Source organism: Alosa sapidissima, chromosome 4 (genome assembly GCF_018492685.1).
Source record: "Alosa sapidissima isolate fAloSap1 chromosome 4, fAloSap1.pri, whole genome shotgun sequence".
NCBI classification, from domain to species: Eukaryota; Metazoa; Chordata; class Actinopteri; order Clupeiformes; family Clupeidae; genus Alosa; species Alosa sapidissima.
Window position 1 is genome coordinate 33518653 of NC_055960.1, and position 23881 is coordinate 33542533.

General features: G+C 41.5%; 1 protein-coding gene across 4 annotated transcripts in view; it reads left to right on the forward strand.

The window, feature by feature from the left end:
- The first annotated feature begins 431 nt into the window (after nt 1–431).
- Nucleotides 432–23881, forward strand: part of raly (RALY heterogeneous nuclear ribonucleoprotein) — an 88545-nt gene continuing 65095 nt past the window's right edge. For 3 of the 4 annotated variants that reach the window (XM_042090530.1, XM_042090533.1, XM_042090534.1), the window contains exons 1-2: nt 432–518; nt 6101–6179. The gene's annotated coding sequence lies outside the window, so the exon portion shown is untranslated. The remainder of the gene's footprint in view (nt 519–6100; nt 6180–23881) is intronic. The other variant, XM_042090531.1, reaches the window with a different exon arrangement.

Sequence of the window (23881 nt, forward strand, 5' to 3'; positions counted from 1 at the left end):
AGAATAACTGTCAACAATTTCCAGTGTAACTATGCCATGTGTCTGCATTAAGAGCTGTACAAGTAGGCTAGAATCTTGATGTGTTACAAAGACAAATATTACTAGTGATTGTAAATTATCTTAGTAGGCCTAAAGGTGATTTTAAACCCTTTACCACAAAGGTGGAACTGTTGAAGTGAATGACATAGAAATATTTTGACATTATAGTGCTTGGAAACGAAGTGAGATTCCACTTTAGGATACATTGTACAGCTCTACAATGAAAAGTTTGAATTTGAATTTAAAAGGGTAAGGTTTAAGGTCTTTACACTAATCATACATCTTTTAATCAAACAGTTGATTCCAGGTCCAGTCCTCCCCCTTTTGGATGTAATGGTTTGCTCCAGCCCGATAGTACTTGAGTACAGGGCAGGGATATGCCTGTTCATGCGCTGCCGTTTCCGCCGTCTCTTGCGTTCTCCTTCTGTCGCTCTCTTGTTGCTCTTTCAACATTTTTAATCTCTCTCAGATTTTCCCTGGTGAGTAACTTTCCAACCTCTTAATCTTTTCTTCTTTGTATTTTTCTTCTTCTTTTTGTTTATGCCTCCCTCTTTTCTTTTCCCTTTTTCTGCATTTACGTGCCTCACTTCTAACACCGATTTTTAATACATTTTCACAATGACAAATGCTTGATAAGATGTCGCTTCATGAAGATTTTGGTGTGCATATTTTATCCTAGAATTAATGTCAAATGCAAATACACAGCTGAAACACCCATAACCGACACACACAAACACATAGCCTACCGCCAGGATTCACAACGCTCGCGCGCCTGCAGACAAGCGCATAGCAATGCGGTTGATAGAGGACTGCGTTTCCAGCCAGAGCCAGTATTTTTAAGACAACTTAAAACCATAGCGGTATGAGACAACCACGCCACGAGATACCTTTTCAAAAATCGCAACTGCTATCCACTGTTTTTTTTTCTCTTTTGGTTTCTCTTTGGTTTTTCGGCATTTGTGGTATTTTGTTTAACGAAAACATTGGAGCTCCATGAATGGTTCCCGACTTGTTAACTCATTTTGTTATGTTTGTCCGTTCTTCTTTTTCTTTTTCTTCTGAACGAATGCCATATTCTGAAACTTACAGTGCGGAATTTTGCGCATTGAATGGAAAATGCGTTCTTTGCGGGACTGCCGGTCTTTCTGGTTGCGCTTTGGACATTTCTCGGCAGAAAACACTGTACTTTTCCTCCGTTGAGAGATTTCAGAGCTTTGCGCGCATGTCAAGGGCTTCGACCTGATGCCATTAGCCACCCACCTATGTGTAATGAGCGCTTCACAACAAACAAGTCTTTGCCATCTTGTTTTGTTGAAGAGATGTGATGTTGATTAGATTAAACTCAAGTCGTCGGATCTTTACTTGGCATGACAACCCAAAACGTAACTTCCCAGAGACTACCCAGAGAATTACAGTAGTCATACCTTTATGTGAAATTTATCAATTGTCTTTTCCTAACCAGATGATGAAAGGATATAGTATTTGCTCATTTCCATTTCAGTTGAAGTAAATTAATGTTATGCCCATTGTGTTCCTAATCTGCAAGATTGTGACCTTTCTTAGAAATGTAAGTTAGTCTGATGAAATAATTTGGACATTTTAGCTTCATTGTTTATTTGTTTGCTCATCTGCTCAAAACTTTTATTGATTGTATCCTCTGTTGACCACATAATGTGTTGTTTCACTGCTAAATAAAATTGGCATATGTATGTAGTGGTGTTGGGATCATGATTATTCATACATCACGATCACGTTATCTATTCTAACAATGTTTGAAATGCTTGAATTTGAGAAAATTGATTTGAGAATGTTGCTTTGCAGGCAACTTGGTATATTGCATGTAAGCATGCTTTGGATAAGGTGCCTAACTGGAAGAGGCTTGGTTAGAGCTTTTATATAAATTGAGCTCGACAGGATCACAGAAATAACATATACTGAAATTTCCCTGTAGTCATCTTGTCAGTGTGGTTTAATGGGGATTTGTATGAGCTACAGTCTGTGATATTAAAATTCCCTTGGTGAAGACTGATAAACCACAGAGAAGTTATTTTAGGCCTATTAATTCAGGATTTGAGTTAATGGAAATGCTATATGTTGTGTGTGCTCCACTTGGTCTGTTCTTAATGGATGACTGTCTGGCCTGGTGCCCCACTGTTGGTTGGATGATATACAAATAATATCCTCATAATCATGTCAGATATTTTATTATGAATAATTGCCATGAGCAATGTTGGATCTAATGCAGTGGTGGTGGCTGCTATAGGTGTGCTATACTGTCTGATAGCAAGGATGTCTGGTAGCTGTCTCCTCCATCTTTCATCAAAACATCATGTGTTATTTCCCCATAAATATCACACACACAAACCTTCCCCGTTGAGCTATCGCTGAAAGATTCATCAGGTCATAAAGAATTGATGTTGGACTGAACACTGCCTCGTCAACTGTAACACTAGAGATACCAGGAGGTGATAATTGCACATCTGTGGTTTGTGTGTATTCAGATACTGTGGGAAATGCTGCTGAGTCCATGAAGCCTGTCTCTCGTGTAACGTTTAGTTTCATCTCTGACTGCTGGTTTTGCAGTAGTCATTGCTTTCCCATAAACTGACAAATGATTGCTAGTTGTAGATTGATTGCATCAACATCCATAGTATTTGATGTTGTTTTATGTGTGTTTTGTACTGTTCACCGATGTGCTTTAGAGGTTGTCTCAATGTGCATGACAAGATTTGTGTGTTCCAACCCCAGTCTATCTGTGTTCGCCATGCTGTTTTCAGCTGTCCGTGTCATTATGTCAGGCATTAGCTTTTTAAGGACAGAATGACAGTACTGACTCTCTTTAAGGACAAATGTCAGTACTGACAGAATGCATAGACCTGAAAAGCAGACTTACAAGAAAGCATCTTCTTACTATTTTGCAGAGGTGAGGAGTCACTTACCGGTATATTCTATACAGCTAACAGCTCTTTCAGGCATGCCTGTTTCAGTGTTATGGTTGTATACGACAGGCAGATGTGTCATTGCTATTGGGTGGGCATAGTATTTTTTTGAGACTATATTGCACATACTTCTTTTTCATGGTCAAAGACAGCGTAGGCAAGTCATGGAAACCTGACCATTGGATGTCACAATTGAGATGGAATCATGTTGTATCATACAGTAATGTATGAATCACACGTCTCAGTGAGTTTTGGTCATCCTGAGTGTAGAGGCTTTACTTCAAAACGTAGATTGTTGGAAATGTTACAATGCTATATGTATTTGGTGATATTATAGGCAAACTCTCTCTTTTCACTTTCTCTCACTCTTTCTCTCTCTCTCTCTCTCCCTCTCACTTCGCCCATCTCTGTCCTGAAGCTCTGCAGGGAATGTAGCCTCTATATGTCTCTTTCTTTTTCTATGATTGCTCTCTTTCTTTTCTTTTTTTCTCTCTCTCTCTCTCTCTCTCTCTCTCTCTCTCTCTCTCTCTTTGACTTCCCTCCATCCCTCATCTGAAGCTCTGCTGGGCATGGTATGTAGTGTGGTGGTGGTCCATGCAGGGTGTATGTCTCATATGACACTCAGTCATGCAGATGCTCTCAGCAGACAGACACTTTGACATAACATGGTGTAGCTAGAGCTCAACTTTCATGTTCATCACGTCTTAATCCAGCTCCTGAAATTACCCAAGATTCACCCCTGCAATGGCCCTGGGGCATTTCCATTAGCAGCCAGTGAAAGTGAACGAATTACTCTCTAAGGTCTCACTCTCAGAGAGAGAGAAAAAGTGTTCATCACTAGAACAAAGCCTAAGACCAAATTGGAATAAAAAAGTCGAAAGGTCCACAATACAAACTTTGCAGACTGTTTGAGTGAATTAATGGGATGGTTCGGAGTAATTTCACCTAAGGGTCCTTTGCACCATGACCTCGATCCAACCCCCCCCCCCCCCCCAGCCGAAGCTTTTTTTCCCTTGGTCGAACATTGGTCGAGTTAGCACTATCAGCCGAATGGTTAAATTACCCCACTAATAATGCCCTGAATGGTACCAAACTTCTACAGTAGTACAAATAGGGTCTGGGGGGGGGTAGCATTCTGGACAATTGCCCTAGGCACCATTCTGGACATTCTGCATTCTGGGCAATTGCCCTGGGCGCCATTCTGGACATTCTGCATTCTGGGCAATTTCCCTGGGCGCCAAACTACCAGGGGCGCCACAGCGTGGCGAGCTATAGGCTACAACATTGAAAACACATTGATTGTCAAATAATGACATAGACGGTTTAAATGCGGGAGCAGTAAGTAATTAATTTTCAGTGATATCGGTTAAATAACAGTCATGAATGAGACGTGCAAAGCATAGTGCTGCGGAAGAAAAGTGTATGGGTATCAAGTGTATCACCCGCGTATGGGTAGGCCTACTGATCTTCAGCCTGAATCGTCAGGTTGCTAGCAGTGGAACGTTAGCCTGGCGGGCCATCCTATATCATTGAAATGTATAGTCTGGCATCGAACCATTCACCTTGCTTAATCCAAGGGGCGGGCAGAGAATTGTCTTTCAAACTGCCTAGGCATGCAATAGGCCAGCGTTACGACCATATCCGTATCCGGTCGGCAAAACGGCAAATACATCCTTCTTCGAAAGGAATTACTTAAGTGCATTGTGTTGTCCAACTCCTCCAAAGTTGACGCCAACGCCGATTCAAACAACCGCTCTTCGTTAGCCATAGCCACCTTCCTTGTTGTTCACCGTCACAGGACTGTCGTTATCCTGTTAAGCCCGCCTTAAGACTCTCTAACAAAATAGAGCGCAGTGATTGGATGAAGTCCACGGCGTCAGCCAATAGAAATCCCTATGGTTTGATACTAGACGTACAGGCTGAGCAAATTAATTTGCCGCCGCTAGGGTGCGTCTAGATTTCTAGGCTAGTGGAACGTAGCAGAGGGACGACAATGTATACAGGTAAAATCTGAATCTCACCATGTCACCAATTCAGGGGAGCAATGAGCTCATTTCCCCACAATAAGATAGTCCTATCGCGGGGTGATGACACAGCGACACTCGAAGTGCGTTCCTAATGTCACGTTTAAATGCACACATAACAGACGGCATCATGTTAAATAGGTAGTCCGATTTCTGTATAATAGCCTGTAATAATAATATGTTTATGTTACGTGAAACGCCTAATTGCTTAATTGTAGGCTACCATTTTTTCTGTGAGGCCTCGCAATCACAATAGTCCCGCAACATTGTTTTTATTTTTCCTTGCGGTCCAGTAACGCTGGAAAGTAGCAAGTTGAGCTCCCCCACATTGAAACCAGCCCCGATCTGCACGCTGCAGCCAGGGGCTTTTGGGAAGGTAGCACAGTCGAAAGTGGCACGCAGTCTATAAAAATGAGGGCGACATATTCCTATTTCGCCCAGGGCGCAGGATTGCCTTCCGCCGGCCCTGTGTACAAGGTAGTGCACCTAGTCTGCAGAAGCTCCCTTTTGTATCCATGTTGTAATGGAATTGTCCAAGGTTGGTCTTTTCAAACAGGTTTTGTTTTGTTATATTTTGATTCTTCTCATCCTGGCATATTGAACATTCTCTAGCATTCATCTACTTTGCAGGAGTACTGTTGCGTGACAGTGGTGCCAGTCACTGAGATTGCTAGAGAGACTCCTCTCTCATTGGTCAACTCTGCATGGCATTGACCAAGGCTAGCTTACTGTAATCCTCATTGCCAGTGCAGCGCTGTAGGGTCCTCTTGTGTCTGTAACATGGTTGATACTCTCCAGAATGCCTGCCGCTCACAGGTATGCCCAGACTCTGTTGAAGCTGCTCTGGCTTTCAAAATAAAATTGTTAGCCATTAGCATTCCTCACTGTCTTACTGTTGTCAGTGGTCCTTAGGAGTGCATCCATTCCATTAACGTTGTGTACTTGGTGACATTGCCACTGATAAAGTCTGACCTGTAACTGTCCAGTTAGGGTAGTTAGGACCTGCTGTGTGCTGTGTCCAGTGATCCCCTGCTAATGGAGCTGGACTTATGGTAAGATCATGTCACATGTAGTTATTCACCTTCTTTTAAATTGCAGGATCCCTTGTACTCCTCAGGCTGTGAGCACTGGGACCCAGCACCAATTAACCCAAATCACCGCTGGTCAGAGTAGACAGGTACGTGTAGCTCCGTTTGCCGCCCAGAGCACTGAACACCCTCCACAAACTAGACGCCACCCAAAAAAAGGCCTCATTTTGTTTTCTCTGTCTTCTCTTCTCTTCTCTTCTCTGTCTAGCCTTCTGACTCTCTCTAGCTCTCCGACTAACCCTCTGGCCAGGGCCTTGTCATTTCTTCCATTCAGTCAAAAGGTGACAGATCTGACAATGACAACCAGCCAGCCAATCTGTTTCCCACAGTTGGCGTGCATGGCTGGCACCAGTGTTGCCTGTGTTATGCTCTCCCACTGACATGAATATGAAGGGACCTGGGTGTAGGGATATAGGGATGAACCAGATAAACAAGACATTTTAATGGAAAATATGAGTTTTAGTTCAGTTTATAATATATGTATAAAGAAATGTTCACCTCTTCAAATGAATACATACAGATGTAAGCAAACATGTTATGTTTGTTTCAGCCCTGGCTGATAAGGCATGGGATCCACTAAAATACAGTATGAAGGATTATGATAATATGGATGAGACCACCATAAAGTTCTCTTTATGAGACTGAAATAACAAATGTTTATACCTTATCAGCTAAATGTCACAATCACATTCATTCATTGACACCCTTCAGTAGCCACGTTTACATGGGCACTTCTATTCCGATTAGAAATGGAATAACAGCTCAATCGGAATAAAGTTTTTCATATAAACACCTCAATCAGAATTAAATTCCTGATCCGATCAGAATTTTAATCGGAATGAAAGAGGTGGTGTAGTCCGCTCCTATTCCGAATGAACACCCATGTATACTTTCATTCGGATTGACTGCTGTATCTTCACAAGGAAGAGTAGGCAACAACAGCTATTCCGATCAAACATTCTAAAGCGCTTGAGAGCACCTGATCAGAATAGAATGTAACCCATGTGAACAGACGGCACACATTTTCAGTTTAATCATAATGACAAAAAAACTGTCCATGTAAATGTGGCTACTGAGTTTGTATCTTTTTTTTGGAAATTATTTCCTAAACAGTGTAGGACAACATGGCATGGTGTTTTGAATTAACATAGGAGGTCATAGATGCATACATGAAGTAAATGTGCATTTTGTCTGGTTTTAATTAGAGAAATCGTGGGCACTTGATGGTTTCCATACCTCCTCTTATTGTCCAAACTCTGTGCACTCTCTATGTAACCATACAGTATATACTGTACCATTGTATAGATATGTGTATATTTATTTATATACTCTATGGAATGGAATATATGCCCCCATCCCCCATCGTCTTCCTCTCTTTGCTGGACACAAGAAACCAGAACATGTCAGATGAATGTCCACCTTTAGTTGTTCAAGTGAATAACTTTAACAAGTAATGTTTTTGATTTTTGAGGAAACCTCATGATATCTCCTCTATACCAACCTTGGTATACCATTACTCCCAGGATTTCCCTGTCCATACAGTGCATAGGATTATTTGCTGTAGCCTTAGGCACCCTCAGCCGACATGTCATTTGATGGTGCTCATTCTGAATTTGCATGTTAGCTGCTTAAGTAGGGTTTGGTTTTCACTAGAGAACCCAGAGACCTGCGCCCTAATCCCTCCTAATTTGAACCCAGTTCGCAGCTCTGCCTCGTAACACTCCTCTTTGGCTCAGCGCGGCTGTATAGTTGAATATTAAATATTTATCACACGCTTTAATCTCCCCGGGTGCATGGACTCAATCGACGGATGGAATGCCAGATCTTAAAAATCAGCACAAAAACCACAAACTCAAACATTCAGAGAACTGCCATCAGGAAAGCAGAAAAGCCTTGAGAGGTTCTTGTTGCTCCTCAGACGTCTTCAAAGAGCTGTGTTTTTTCTAGGGAATATTAGCAAAGCTCCTGTTAAACTGTGATATTTGTATTTTTTCCAGCAGTAAGGTATCACAGTAGATGAAATAATGACACACTCTTGTTTCTGATGGTGCTGCTGGATAGCAGACCGAGTTGGAGAAAGGCACTGGCACTGATTTGTGTATTCACTGGCTCTAATCACTGCTAAGAGAGTAGGCCGTGTGAATTATAGATGCACCTCTGTGAAATTTTTATGAAAATGTTATTCATGCATTCAAATATGTCAAACATCCTAGATACATAAGGCAAGGGGCGATTCGCCGAATCCCACAGCCAAGAGAAGCAAGGACCAAAATAATTGCTCTTTGCATGCAAGTTGGCAGCATTGTAGTTAACCCAACCAAAAAAAAAAAAACTCTGAAGGCTTGCAAATGACAGAAACGTCATGAAAATTCTGTAATTAATTGGTATTTATTAAATGTCCTGAAGTGGTCTTCAGTGTCTTTTCCAGACTTTGATTCCTGTATGATGGAGTTTCATTGACAGTATAGATATACTCCCATTGCTAATTTGATAGATAAAGCAAAATTAAGAAGGTATCTCTTTGTCAGTCTACTATAGACCCTTTCAAGAGAGTTTATCAGCATCATAGTTGGCCCTACAAGGCTTCCGTTTTAACATTCCATGTTATCTTAATGCAGAGGAAGTAGATTGGGAACCAAATAGAATGTTCAAGCATTGTTTTTGTTTTTATTGTTGAAAGGGTCTATACAGTCTCTTCTTTCAGGGGCGTCAGTAGTGACATCCAACCCTGTGCAGTTGAACGTAAACAGATTATTACATAATGAATCCTGTCCATTAGTGTTTATATTCTCTCCAGATAAATCTGCTCATATCTTGCATAAATACCCTTGCATAAAGCATACTCTGATATGCTTTGAAGATACCTATAGTATTTCTTTGTACACATGGCGTAAATTGATTCCTTGTACAACTCAATTCATTATCTATTTATACTGCTGTAGATCTCTCTCTCTCTCTCTTTCTCGTTCTCTCTTTCTCTGCACTTGCAAAGGTCACAGTTGGAGTTTTTTGGTGGATGGGGTAGATTCAGACCAAAAGCTTTGTTTTTCTCATAATTTGCCTAGAGGTATTCTCCATCTACAAGATGCTGATGGTATGTGACCTTTGGTGTGAGTTATAGTTTAATTTCATGACTTGGCTTCTGCACAGAAGCACTCCATGAAAGAGGCCCAGTAACAAATTATTTTGCAATCAAATATTAATATGCTGCTGTCTTCGGGGACTGGAGGGGCCCTCTGCAGTGTATTATAAAGAAAACAATTTCTTTGGCAATCCGCTATGTTATGGCAGAAAAAGTTTATTAGTTCATTAGAGAGTATTTTTTTTGTCCGTGGGTATGAAACCCTTGGTCTTATATCCGTAGCTTTGAAAATAGCCACTTTTAGAGACCCAAGGCCTGTGCCAAGGAGTGAGAGTGCTTCTTGCGTTCCCTGGAGAGGCCTGAGCTAGATGTTATTCTCCTTAAAATAACAGTACTTAGCTATGAATAAAGCCAATCTGAAAATGGCTGCAGGGGTTCTTTTTTTGGCATTACCTCTCATTCACATGGTGATGCATGTGGTATTACATTTGCAGATCTAGATAGATAGATACTTTATTGATCCCCAAGGGAAAATTCAAGAAAGAGATCTGGTGTGAATATGTAGGCTACTCACATCTAAAATAAATCTTCTGTTTACCCTGAGAAATCTGAGAATTGATCGTATAGGGTTAGGGCCGGGATAATAGGAGCTTGCGATTGGGGGTGCTGGTGGTGGTTGTGATTGGATTTCATTACAGTGAGATTGCCGCCTGCATGTCGCATTTGAAGGTCTGTTCTATTTTTAAGCTGCGATATGAATGTGATCTTCAAAGATGCAGCTGATTAAGTTGTAATTAGGTTGCTATTAAGAATTGAACTCGGTCACTCCCTTATCCAACCTCGCTCAGAGGACGCAGGGAACACACTGTTCATCAACCGCTTGCGCTCGTGTCACAGAAAACTTGTTGGAGGAGTCGAGGCCCAGGCCTGAATTGCTGTAGGGAGACGCTCACAGACAGTGTCTCTATTGTTTGTGTGATGATACACAAGTAGCCATGACGTGTGTGTGTGTATGAGCTTGGCTTATTTATGCATGTGTGTCTGTGTACATTTGGATTGTTTGTCTTCCTCTGTGCATAAATTTATAATACAATTTTTTGTAGTAGATAATGCTGTTTGTGTGTATGTGTGTGTGTGTTTGTGTGTGTGTTGCATACGTGTGTGTGTGTGTGTGACGTGTGTGTGTGTGTGCATGCATACATTTGTGTGTGTCTGTGTAAGGGGCTGTGCTCTCTTCCTGAGTTTGTACTCATGGTGTACTCGTGAGTCCTTCCTAATGGGACTGAGGCGGGCTGGCAGGCTGGCTGTGTGATAAGTAGGGCTTGCATACGTGTCAGGTTGCATCGCTGGCTCAGGCGTGGCTGCATGGCGGCCCCACTGGGGCAGTCCTGTGCCACATTAATGATGGCCACCGTGCTGCGGGTACAGTGTCACTTCCCATAAGGGCTCAGCCACCACGTGCCACACACTTCCACACACACACACACACACACACACACACACACACACACACACACACTCGGCCTCTACTTCTGCTGCGACTCCACAGCATGACCCTGCCTGGACCTACACACACGCACACGCACACGCACACACACACACATGCACACACATAGAGTAACAGACAGTAGTGGCCTCAGTAGCTGCCAGTCATGGAGAGCTACCTATCTGGTTAGTCACTGTTGTGTTTATGATATCCGTTGCCATTGTTTCGATTGTTGAACCCATAGAAGTAAAATGATCTTAATTAGAATGTGATACACATCCACTGTTAGGCAGTCTTAAGGTACATCCCCAAATGCCATGCTCGCCTTCATAGCAGAGCCTGCAGTACCTTCTGTACTGGAGATCCTTTTTAGAAAAGCTACCTTACTCGTTCCTGAACCACTGTGGTAGGACGCAAATTTCGCTAAAACAACGACCTACTCGCAGCTGTTCTAGAAAGCGCTGTTGTTCAGTCAAAAAATAGCAAGTTCCATTTTTAATGATGTCATGCTATAAGTGGAGTCCTATACATTTACTTGTATCTATAGAGCTACATCATACATAGTAGTTATTGAAAACAAACAACTAACTTATAACTAGAAATGCAATTCCAAGGAATTACCAGTGCATGAAAATGCTAAAGTTGTGATGTAAAATATCATGTATCATAGTTAAAATAGATAATACAGAGATGGTTACTACGGTGATGCTAGTATAGACATGGTGGCTGCATAGCTTAATAAAAGTTGATAGTTTAAAAGTAGACTGTTTAAAAGCTGAATGTAGATAGTTGAAAAGTTGTTGATAGCCAGTAGATAGTTGAAAAGTTGTTGATAGACAGCTAGTTTAATAGATAGTTTAAAAGTAGACCATTTAAAAGTTGAAGGTAAATAGTTTAAAAGTTGTTGACAGACTGGAGGTTTAATGAATGTGTATAGGTAGATATTTGACGATAATTTGACGAAAGTTGGAATGGCTCTATAGTTTGCTAGCAGTTATGCTAAGATTTTTAACTATGCTAACCATGCTACTTAGCTAATGTTTTATAGCAGTGCTAGTAATGCTAACATGCTAACCATGCTACTTAGCTAACTTAGCTAATGTTTTCTAGCAGTTTAATGAATGTTGATATTCAAATAGTTTAATGGCTGTGTATAAGTAGATATTTGACGATAACTGAAAGTTGGAATGGCTCTAATGTTTGCTAGCAGTTATGTTAAGATTTTTAACTATGCTAACCATGCTACTTAGCTAATGTTTTATAGCAGTGCTAGCAATGCTAACTATGCTAACCATGCTACTTAGCTAACTTAGCTAAAAAAAATTAGCAGTTTTGCTAAACATACTAACTATGCTAACATGCTAACTATGTTAACCATGTGACTTAGCTAACCTAGCTTATCATTTTTAGTAGTTATGCTAACTATGCTAATTAACATGCTAACTATACTAACCATGTGACTTAGCTAACCTAGCTAATCATTTTAGTAGTTATGCTAACTATGCTAACTAGCATGTTAACTATGCTAACCATGTGATTTAGCTAACCTAGCTAATCATTTTTAGTAGTTATGCTAACTAACATGCTAACAATGCTAACATGCTAACTATACTAACCATGTGACTTAGCTAACCTAGCTAATCATTTTAGTAACTATGCTAACTAACAATGCTAACATGCTAACTATGTTAACTATGCTAACCATGTGATTTAGCTAACCTAGCTAATCATTTTTAGTAGTTATGATAACCATGCTAACAATGCTGACCATGTTACTTAGCTAACTTAGCTAATCATTTTTAGCAGTTTTGCTAAAAATGCTAACTAGCATGCTAACCATGTTACTTAGCTAACTTAGCTAATCATTTTTAGCAGTTTTGCTAAAAATGCTAACAATGCTAGCAAAGCTAACATGCTAACTATGCTAACTAGCTACAGTGGGAAGGAGTCATAGTTGATGACAAGTAACAGTTACAATGGTTGAACAGTTAAAAAGTTCAGTAGTTTAAAGGGTTAAATTGTTTAACAGTGAAATGTTGTAGTGAGGACTTTTATTTTGAAACAGTTTTTGGCAGAGGAAGCAGTTGAACAGGATGTGTAGTCTTAATAGGGCCAGTTTGTATGCTTAAAGCCTGAGACTGGCAGTTGATCCAGGTGGCCTGAACACCTGCCATAGGATTCTAATTGCTTAACGGCCGTATTATGATGTCACAATCGGCAATGTTAAGTCTATGGGGATTTTTAAAAAGTTTTTCTTTAATAGTTTAAAAAGTATAAAAGTTTCAAAGTTGAAAAGACATAGCAGCTTCGTCCGTTTGAATACCTACTGTACGTTACAAAGTTTGAATGAAGTTTCTAAGTTAAACTGTTCAAGAGAAATAGCGTACGGAAAAAGTGGTAAGCGGAATAATAATAATAAGAAGTTGTTGCCTAGGAAGAACAGTACAGTGCATTTTCATGCACTGTAATGAATGTAAGAAAATGTTTCTGTTGTATTCAATATTTTCTTAATTACAGCCTCTGCTCATGCGCAGATGTGAATAATGTGAATGTAGTTGTGTCTAACCACCATCACAATCTCTGTTGTTACATGTCACAACGGAAGTTCGCCTACAACGCTTTCTAGAAACGAACCCCTGAGTAGGATTACCATTGCGACAACACTACATCAGAAGGGTAAAACAAAATAAAACTTAGATAGAAATATAACCTACCAGATTTATTTCAGCATTTTTGTCATCCTTTTGTAAATCTTCCATTCTGCTTAGCTGACATTTTCTTTCTGTTGGATTTGTTTATGTATTTTTGTGGCCTTTGTAATTGCCTTATATTGGGAGTGACAGGGAAGACTCCCTGTCTTGTCTCAATTAAAGGAAAATCAATCTCCTTTTAACGGCTACCGTTGGCCGAGCAGCACCCCATCATGCAGTGGAGCGGCCCATTGTGTCATTTTGTCTGAACCGATTTGATAAAGAAAGGAGTATTACATGCTTTTCCTGAGGATCAAACGAAAGCCTATTATTGGCACTCCCAGGATCAGCAGCCCCAGCTGAGCGAAAGCTAGAGCAGCCCCATCACTGGCTGTAGTGGTCTGCTGTGGCCCAGTTTGGCACAGGCTCTTTCAGCCTCACAGAGTACCCTCCAGCTCAAGCACATCCGCAGCGCGCATGGAGGGACAAAACTAAGCATGACTGATCCTCGAGTCATTTACAGTGCATTTATGCTTTACGCCGCGGCAGTCAAATCCTTAACTCGCCATACTGTACAAAAGCATGGAGATGTTCCAGGTTTTTTTTTTTCTTTTTCTAAAGGAGGGGTGGGAGGAGGAGAGGTGTGCTGTCATTGGAAGAATTTCAAATCTCTCTGCCAGTGTTTGTGGTTTTGGCTTTAAGAGTGGCTTTGGTTTGTGGTCTGTGTGATTCTCTAAAAGAGGTGCATATTTACATCCATTCAAAAGGTAAGCGGTAAGAATCCAGTACTGAATGTATGGTGGAGGTGAAGCGGTTTCCAAAACTCAAGGTTAAGTTCAGTTCATGGTTTTGGGATTCTGGTCTGGTGCTCGTTTCAGCACATTGGATTCAGAGTATTTCCACTCATATTATTGGTTTGTCGAAAATGGGTCAGGGAAAATCTTTATTTGAACCATAAGCTATGCTTGCCATGTGTGCCATCAATATGTATAGACTGATGTCTGGTCCTATATATATATATATATATATATATATATAATAGCTCTGGGAAAAATGAAGAGACTACTGCACATTTTTCTAATGTCATTCAAATGAGTTGAAGGTCATATTCAAAATTAAGACACCACTGCAAATTTGAATATGACTGTCAACTCATTTGAATGTCAGTCAGCAACCATAGGATGACATCAAATGTGCAGTGGTGCAAAATAATTGCACTGTGATAAAAGGCTAAAACAAAAAAACAAAAAACATGCTATTTTAAACCACTGACACTGCAGATTCTATAGAAAACCATTAGCATGACTTGCCAACAATTGTTTGGATCAGGTTGCATTTCACACCCATTTAGCCCTGTGCACAATCTTAGTTCAAACTGGTTAATGGCGTTGTATATGAGGTTAAAGTTGTTGACCCCTCACAGCTGGAGCAACTTCAGTCAGTGTCAGACAAAGTCTGTATTGATCGCTCTGACACGACTTCACTGTATTTGCAAGCTGTCTCTCACTGCAGATATAAGAAAACATAACGGTTCAACCTCAATAAAAGTAGAAGCCGTACTTTATTCTTTTTTCCTTGGCAAGGACATTTGAACAAACAGTGCCAAATCCTGCTGTACACAGTCAAGGATCAGAGCCATGTGCTGGAAACCACATCAAACCAAGGTGGTCAAACCAAACTAGAAGGCTGCACTGAACCCTTAAGTTAGTAGTAGTATAGTCGGTGGGTAGAGTAATGTCCTTTGGTTAGAAAACACCTGCTTCCCTTTGGTACATGAAATAATAGCATATCATCATGTCTGAGTAAAATTAAAACTTTATATGTGCCCCCGCCCTCATACATAAACACACACATACAGATCTTCACAGAGTGAACTCTTCTGCTTTCTAACCATGGTGATGAATGGCAGAAGCCAGGACCAGAGCATAATAGCATCCTTCCTTGCCTGAAACCACTTCATCTGATGGGCAAATCACCACATAATGGGGAAATAATGACTCAATTAACTTCCAATTGGCCTAAAAGCGGAGGGGCAGTGTTCGTGTACGGCTGTGGGGGAAGTTATTCAGCATGTGACGCCAGAGATCTCTCAGCCCTTTTTATCCTTGTTGTCATCATCCGCATAAAAGGACCCAAGGTCCCCATCCACTCCTATGCATCTCTTTCTTGCCAGATTTTTGCTGTAATTACCACAAGGTGAGAAATTGACCTGGGCCTGGGGCTTCTGTTTATCAGCGAAAGGCGAACAAAAAGGACGAAACTGTGTTGTGTCGCACTTACAGTAATGAAGCCCCTCGGGAGTCTCTCCGAGCTGCTCGTCCAACGGCGAGTTCTTATCTGAGAAAAGACGCTGAAGATGTCTGAGAGCCCACATGTGGAGAAAAGCTTTTCGGAGCCAGGGGAATCTCTAAGAAATGAAGCAAATGCCTGCACACTTAACTGAGCAAATCTGAATCTAGTCTGTGTTTGACTTTTCTTTTTTTTTCTTTTCTTTCTTTCTTTTTTTCATTTTGCGTCATCAAAAATACCGGAGCACAATTCAATAGCAATTTCCATAGTGCTGGATTTGGTTCATAGAAAACGGTTTCTGTGATCGATCGTGAGTAGGCGGAATCTATTTCAGCAGAGTGGCCCAGGTGGTGGCAGTGCTCTTGCCTTTGTCCGACCCTTTGCTGTGACCATCTGCTCAGCGCACCGTCAAAATTTGTGTACAAAGCACACCGGCCGTGCCACTAAACAGGTTGCCACAAACCCAGTGATTGCCTGAGTCTTCCAGTTAGAATTGACCCAGGTACATAAAGGTCTGGGATATGGCTTTAGCAAAGTGAAGCATTCAGGCCAGTGTGATCTTACTTAACCCACGTCTGACCTCGTGTCGCTGTCGGCCTATGTGTCTCTGCAGTCTGCAGCGAGGTGCTGATATTGATCTGCGGTGATATTGATCACTGATAATTCAATCCGCTCAGCTGAATCCACATGAGGAGGCTTCTTAGAGAACAGTGAAAGGGGGAAAAAGCAAGTGATCTTTCATTAATAAGTCTAAATCTTTGCAATATTCAGAAGACAGATTTTAAAAGCTGTGATGTGCATCACCTGTGGCCAATTTAACCCAGTGGAAGGGTTAAGATGGCAATAATTATTGCATAGATATTGATGCATGGTACGTCGATGTAAGTGCAAGTCGGTATTATATTGATGGAGTGCCTGAATGAATCGCCAGTTTGCCTGACTGAAGCCCTCATTAGACAACTGTGTAATCAATATTAGCCCATGCTGGTTTGTCTATGAAAATAGACAGGAGAAGCTAATAAAGTTACTGTAGCAACAGTCATTGTGTTCCAAGAATCTGGAAAAATAATGACCTGAAATTCTAGGATTTCCAGGAAAGGATGTGTTGGAATAGGTTTGTGTGTGTTTTGAGGAGGGTTGGATGCAATGGATTTGTCTAAAGCCTACCTGGGTGCTTCTCTCTGGATTTGAGAGAGAACAGCCAAACACCCAAAGGCACAGCACAAGACAGTCCAATAGCGCCCCAATGACTGCTTAAATGAGAGCCATTGTTATTGGTCATGGCCTAATCCAAAGCTCTCAATGTAGTCCAAAACATGCATTACAACAGAGGCCACTACTGTGCTTTATCAACAGTTAGCACTGTAGCAAGTATCACTGAATTCTGGTTTAAAACATTTTTCACTGTACCAACTATCACTGAATTCTGGTTTGGAAGAGCTGTAGGTTGAATAAATACCAAGGTTTTGGTAGGTCCATGACAGCCTCTCTTTCATATATCTTCATGACATGGCCACTACCGGTAAGTTGTCAGTCCAATATATTGTCTACATTTATATTTTTGTCCATATAATAGGGAGAGAAATGCTCCAGTAATGAGCACTCTCTCCCCTCTGCGCTGACCGACCTTGTGTCGCCCCAGCAACCAGAAGGGTTCAGAGGTCAGTCCGGACAGTATGGTGATGAGCAGGGGGTGAGATGCTCACTGTTCCCTTTGAGGCAGAAGCTGATGAGTGCAAGAAGTGACACGCAGGAAGTGACCGTGCCAAACTGACAGCATGTCTCAGTCAGTTGCCATCTCCCCTCACTGCCTCCGTCTGCTTTCCTTCTACTACATCCTAATACTTGCACTACTATACTCTTAAAATGAATGTGTTGAAAGTAACGCAACACTTTAGTTGTTTTTAACACATCTCTATGTCTAGTTACAGACAACACAGTTTTTGTTGTTTCTAACACATTGCTTTTATTATACTGTGTACACTCTTAAAATTAACTTGTTGAAAATAACACAAGAGTGTTTATTACATGGCTCTTCATAATGCAGCAGAATGCTCCATTCACTTAAAAGGGCCTTCCCAACGTTCAGTGGTTGACCGTTGCTAAGTATAACAGATAGGGGTGTCACGATTCTCCAAATCCTCGATTCGATTTAATTTTCGATTTTAAAGTCACGATTCGATTCGATTTCTGATCTTTTTTTAATATTACTATTAATGCATTCCCTATATGTTATTTACTTTTTTTGGCCTTTTCTGTTTCGGGGGGGGGCTTTTATTTTGAAACCGCTTTTTATTTTGAAACCGTTCCAACCGCGAGGTTGTAACAAGCATTAGTGAACATAGTGAAATTAAACAACACAGAATGATAATTTGATTGTTTCAGCACACTCTGGAGAGACCCAGGGTTAGTGTTCATGGAATATGTACTTATCAATCTGCATTATAAGCCTTAAAGTGATTTTGGACTGTAACTACATCATCTTTTCACTTGCTAAGTTGAGTAGGAAGTTAGTGTTCATTGACGTAAAAGAAACGACAAAATACTTCCAAACCGGTGATTTTCAGAGTAGCAAGAGGGGCTTTGGTAGGTTGATGCCTATATTATAACTGGCTGCAGCCTAAAATTAGAGTGGTGTTCAGCGTGTGTGTTTGTGCGTCTTGGCATAGGCCTACATGCTGGACCTGACATTGGGGGTGTGGCTGCATCGTCGATTCTACTTTTGAGTTCGAAGTTCGAGATTGAAATGTAATTTCGATCGAATTCGATATAAAATCGAAATCGTGACACCCCTAATAACAGACCACTGTCAAGGAAAATGGGTTTTGTGCTTCTTATTCACGTCTTTCATATCACTCCGCAAGTAGTCCGGTCACTTCTTGCAATGGAACTTCACTCAAAAGTGAAAGCAAACGGTTGATCAGCTGTGTTCTAAAGAATGTTTGATTCAAGATCAGCCACGATGAAACAGTACATTGGTTATCGGAAAATAAGTCCCTTCAGGACGAAGCAAGACCCCTCCGTTGGCATGTCGGTGCCCTGTCGGGACTTATTTTCCGATAATGACGGGCACTCTATATATTATCCCTTACATAACTAACACTATTACTGCTGTCACTTCCTTTTAATACTACTTCTACTACTAACAATTATAACAATTATAACAACAACCATTTACACCTAAAATTCAAATGTTTGATTTCTAATTGGATGTAATCCAATCTATTCTAATCTGTTTTATTCAAATATTTGATTTGTTAGAAATGCTATGGTAAATCGGTAGAATGGCATGGTGAATCCAGTCCAATGCCTTACTAGTTTAAAGAGCACCAGAGCAATCTGATTACTGATGCAATCCGAACTGCACAAGCATATGTCCCTTCAGGGTATTTTATTTATTTACCAGATGAAAGGTCAGGTGATAATCCTGCCTAATCTGGTTTTATAACAAGACTCATGTCATGACTGTGATGGGCTGCAGGAATTATAGCAGTTGTCAAGAGGAAAAGGAGTCAGAAAAGCACGTTACAGCCTCGTTTTATTCACCTGTCACTCTAGAGCTTACAGTTGCTCTTCAACACTTCAACCCATTGTATTGACAGACTCAACCAGGCAGAGTTCTTTCTAGAAGCCATGGGTCTGTCTCTGGTGACAAGCAGAATGTGTTGTGACATGTTTAACAGGTCTAGGAGGAGTGAGAGGTTCTTACGTTATTGTTTCAAAAAACTTTTTACCATTTTGTGATATATACAGTTTCATGCTGCAGAGGCACTCCTGGAGAAATAATGTTTAGCACATGGTACTCTACTATATATTCCATATATACAGTATAGTAGCGTCTGCGGATCACCACACACAGAATGATTATGGACTGCAACATCATGATTTTCACAGAAACTTGGCTTAATAGCGAAATACCCAACAACGCTGTTGACACTGCATTCTCCGTGCCGACTGAACAACTGACTCCGGTAAGACCAGAGGTGGGGGTTTATGCATTTATGTTAACAAAACGTGGTGCACCGACACACCATCACCGAGAGTCACTGCTCAGCTAACCGGGTAACTTTGAGTATCTCAAAGTTAAGTGTAGACCTTGATATCTGCCCAGAGAGTTTACATCTACTGAAATAACAGCAGCCTATATACCACAAGATGCTAATGCCAAGTTTGCCATGAAAGAACTGCATTCTGCTACCAGTAAACAACAAACTCTGCATCCCGAGGCAGCCTACAGTACATTGTCGCGGGTGACTTCAACCACTCGAATTTAAAAACTGCACTGCCCAAATTTCATCAAAATGTATCATGCCCCACAAGAGGAGATAATATTTTAGACCATGTCTACACAAACATAGCTGATGCCTACAAAGCCGCTCTTCTCCCCCAATCTAGGACACTCAGATCACCTCTCATTGTTTCTACTCCCCAAGTATTCAGCACTCATCAAACATGTGAAACCAACAGTAAGGACAGTCAAAGCACTTCAGCAGCGTTTTGAAAACACTGACTGGAGAGTGTTCGCAACTCAGGCCATGACTCCCACACGAACATGGATTCATATGCCTCCTCCGTTCTGGATTGTATCAACTCCAACATCAACAGTGTCACCACCCTCAAACGGATTACGACTTTCCCTAATCAGCCATGGATGAACAGTGAGGTCAGACTCCTGCTGAAGGCACGAGACCGCACATTCAGATCAGGTGATGCTCAAAGCCTATATAGCTCACCCAGGGCTAAACTGAAAAGGGGCATCAAGAAGGCCAAGCACAACCACAAGCTAAGGATTGAGGATCATTTCAAGAACAACTCTGACCCCCGATGCATGTGGCAAGGCATCCAGGCCATCACAGATTACAAAACTACTAACTCCACCACCCTGTCACCGACAACTCCTTGCCTGATGAGCTGAACCACTTTGCTTTGATAGGGACAACAAGGAGGTGGCCATCAAGGCAGTGGTCTCTGCAGATCACCAGCCCCCCACACTCTCCACCACCGATGTGTGTGCGGCACTGAGCAGGACTAATGCAGGTAAAGGCTTCTACATACTCGCCACTCCCGACCGGTAGTGCGACAATGTGACGTCACAGGAGCGATGTAACCATTTATACTCACGCGTGGTGGTCACAACACCAGTTGTAATATTCTCCTGAATTGGCCTCAATGGCAGTAAAAACTACCCTCTGTGATGATACTTCAGACTTCGGTTGCTGCTATTCACAACTACCATCATTACCATTAGTTTCCAAGGTGTGTGCAGCTAGATAGATAGATAGATAGGCTACTTTATTCATCCCGAGGGAAATTTTAGCTAGCTGGCTGGTGCTGAGAGATGAGTTTGTGTAATTTCCTAAGGTGGAAAGAGATTTTTTTCAGGTCTTAGCAGATATCCTTTGGTTGAAAATAAATATCTTTGTTACCTTTTGCTGGATTATTGGCATGTCCCTGGGTCCTAGTTCTTTCATCTTAATTCCCTGTGATACATCTCTCTCTGGTAGCTTCATTAACTTATCCAGCAAACTATTTAAAAATCACGAAATCTCGCTGGTATCCTAGCCAGGTTAATTTCCCTCTCTTCTCAAACTGACTATTCAAACATCATGTTTATTTAAGATGTGGGCTAGGCAAAAATGCCTGAATGTGGTTGATGTCTGTATAGAGGCACGTATGCTCCCTGATCTTGGCTTGCTTTAAAACCACCTCCATCGTGCTGGTGCCAAAACACTCCACTGCAACAAGCCTCAATGACTTCCGTCCAGTTTCACTCACCCCCATCATCATGAAGTGCTTCGAGAGGCTGGTCCTGGCCCATCTCAAGACCTGCTTACCACCCTCAATGGACCCCTTCTAATGCACCTACCGTCAGAACTGGAGCACAGAGGGTACCATCTCTACGGCACTTCACTCTGCCCTGTCCCACCTTGACAATAGCAACGCCTATGTGAGAATGCTGTTCATTGACTCAGTTCAGTATTCAACACCATCATCCCCTCCAAACTGATCACCAAACTCAGTGAATTGGGCATAAATACCTCCCTCTGTAACTGGATTCAGGACTTTCTAACCAACAGACCTCAGTTGACACTACGGTGATTGGTCTCATCAGCAACAACGATGAAACGGCCTACAGGGAGGAGGTCCAGCACCTTACATTGTGGTGCACTGACAACAACCTGGCTCTCAACACCAAAAAGACCAAAGTGCTCATTGGGGACTTCAGGAAGTCTAAAGCGGGCACACACACACCCATTGTCAACAACGGGACTGAGGTGGAGCGTGTCACCAGCTTCAAGTTCCTGGGTGTCCACATCTCTGAGGACCTTTCTTGGACCCTCAACCCCTGATCAAGAAGGCTCACCAGCTTCTTTTCTATGAGGAGACTAAAGAAGGGCCACCTGTCTCCCCAGATCCTGGTGAACTTCTACCGCTGCACCATGGAGAGCATCCTCACCAACTGTGTCACAGTTTGGTATGGCAACTGCTCTGCCCATGACCGAAAAGTACTGCAGAGGGTGGTGAAATCTGCCCAGCGCATCACCGGTTCCTCACTCCCCTCCATTGAGGTCATCCAGGGAAAGTGATGCTTGCGTAAGGCACGCAGCATCATCAAAGACTGTTCTCACAGACTGTTCTCTACCCTCCGGGAGGCGTTACAGGTCTCTCCGCACCCAAACCAGCAGGTTCAGAGGAAGCTTCTTTCCTGCGGCTGTCACTGAACTCTAACTCTGCATCCCAGTGACAACCAATCAACTAATCCTCCCCCACCGCCCCGCCCGATGCCTCCTTGCCTGTGCCTGTTGAGGTGCCCATGACTTGGCAACCTTGACAGGGACAACATTGACAGGTCTGACATCACCAGACCCCCACCCCCCGGGACAATTTGCACTATCCTATCCCACCAATAGTGTTCTATTTATTTACAAATGTACACACTGCAATTACACTTATACATAGCCTTATTCTACTGTTCTTCATACAATCCATCCTGCACATACACTTATTCTTAATACTCTTATAATGTTACTGTAACTGCACTACACATAGCTGTACTGTACCATACTGCACATACCTGTACATATATGTCTATATGGTTCATACTGTATATCCATATTTATTCTGTTTTTCTCATAATATATATTGTTAATACACTGCATATATTATTATTATTACTTCTATTACATTGTTATTGCTACTACATTGCACATATCTGTACATGTTGTTCACGTTGTTCATATCACATATTTATTTGCCATATTTATTCTGCTCTTATATAGTAACTGCTAATACACTGCACATATTTATATCTAATTTATATTAAAGCGGAGCGAGAGGCGCAAACGTTCGACAATTTCCGCGTTCGATTATTGCAAGGGGGGGGGGGGGGGGGGATCCCCCTTTATGCAGACCAGAGTAAACCCTCGCTGCACTAATGTCAATGGAGACTTGTGGAATTTTACCAATAAATTGGTCATTATGTCTTTCTGGATTTGTTGAGGGTTTTTTGGAAATTTTTGTCATAATCTGTAAGTGCTTGGGATCATTTCAAGCCTAAAAGTGTAATTTTTTAGTGTTCGGATTTGTAATAAAATAACTTAATATCAGACCATGCTGCTGCCAGTTAGCAGGCTAGCTAGCCTCTTAGCTAAGAAAATGGCTTAGCTTTGAAATGACAACTAGCTGAATAACATTACTGACATTACTTAAAGTGGATAGTTTATACTCAAGTGAATTTGGAACAGTATATTAAGTTTAAGCCTTCAACTACTAGTCACTTGTTAGCGCATAGCTGTATTGCCATAGCTACTCCCATCCACTTATATAGCATTTTAAGCTAGCGTTAGCTAGCTAGCTAGCTCGGTTCACATGACTAATTAAATTATTCATATCATATCCTAAAGAATGATTCATTGGTATCATACATGATTATAGATAATACTGTGAACACAATTATGTTTATCTGTTCTTATTGCTTATTAAGAGAGAAAGTTTATTTAGTGAAGTAAGGTGACACTCCCACTTATGCAGACCAGAACTGTCCCGTTTTGCTCCCATAGTAACGAATTACGTTGCTCTATCTTGCTAGTAATCAAGGATCTTTGATTGCACCCCCCTTCATTCATCAGCCAGTCTGTCTTCACCCAGATATTCTGCAGTATTCATATCCCTTGAATCCAGTAAGGCAGAGGAAGCTGTAAACACTGGCTATGTATTAGCAGTCCTGACTCTCGCACCTGTTTT